Source organism: Rosa chinensis, chromosome 7, assembly GCF_002994745.2.
Source record: "Rosa chinensis cultivar Old Blush chromosome 7, RchiOBHm-V2, whole genome shotgun sequence".
Taxonomy (NCBI): domain Eukaryota; kingdom Viridiplantae; phylum Streptophyta; class Magnoliopsida; order Rosales; family Rosaceae; genus Rosa; species Rosa chinensis.
Window position 1 is genome coordinate 65211876 of NC_037094.1, and position 1205 is coordinate 65213080.

Genomic DNA, 1205 nt, shown 5'->3' on the forward strand with positions numbered 1-1205 from the left:
TCAATCTTGTCTCAATGGTAGAACTATTCGTGTTGATAACGTGTTGTAAAACGAACATAAAATTTGTGAGAGAGAGAGAGAGAGTTTAGACGCAGAGAATAGAATGTGTGTTATTCATCTCACCATGAGGAGCCTTATATGGGACTACATGGTGTACACAAAAAGGTAATACTCAATTACAATTCAATCACTCCTACAATTACAACCTATCAATCACCAATCTATAGGGATAGGCATCTATTACTCAATATCTATTTACATGATTATCCACAAATATTTACAACATGGTTGACATTTTTCGTTTAAAAAAAAATCTGTAATATTATATCAAGATTCTTCCCATGATGATCATTGATTTTGTCACCATTAGCATCGCCGCCTCCTTGGCTGTGGTTGAGGGTGGTGGCGTGGTGGATTTTGGGAAGGATTAGAGTTTGCTTGGTTTGAAAATCTTCTCAATCTTATTTGTTGGGCAAACCTCTGACTTGTAAGAAGTTTGAAGTGACTGATTTATGCTCTCACTTTTGATGGGATTGCTCCCATGACTTACCCTGTTGTTGCTGTTGATGTTGGCTTCGCTCGCCCCAAGTATAAGGGCAATTCAATGTTTGATTTCGGTTTACTTCTCTTCCCCCCCACCCAGCGGCCAAATAGTGATCTATGTGGTTGAACCACAATTGAGTGTCTAGGCTTTTGTAAATCATCTAATTAGGGATTTTTTTTTTTTTAGTGTTTATCGTCGGTTATATGTTCTTTGGGGATGTGTACATACCAAAGTGAATGTCAAAATATGAAATTGAGGTAAGAGTCTTTGAAATGAGGTAATAGAATAGAAAGAAGGGTTAACTAGAGTACTCTAGAACCCAGACATTCACTCGAAGACTTTTCTAAGATCGACGATATGGTCTCCTCTCTTCTTAGACTTCACGACCACGTCATCGATATAAACCTCCAAAATATTTCTCAATATGTCATGGAAGATCAGGTTCATGGCTCTCTGATATGTTGCCCCCCATTCTTTAGTCCAAAAGGCATGACCAAACTACTACAAAAACTGCATCACACAACGGTGGAAATCTGTTGTGTGATGTTGACCATGTCTGTCGTCTATCTCGATGTTGTGTGATGAGCACACTCACACAACGGTGAAACACCGTTATCTGAATATCATAGACACAACGCATTGCTTATAACCGTTGCACCAA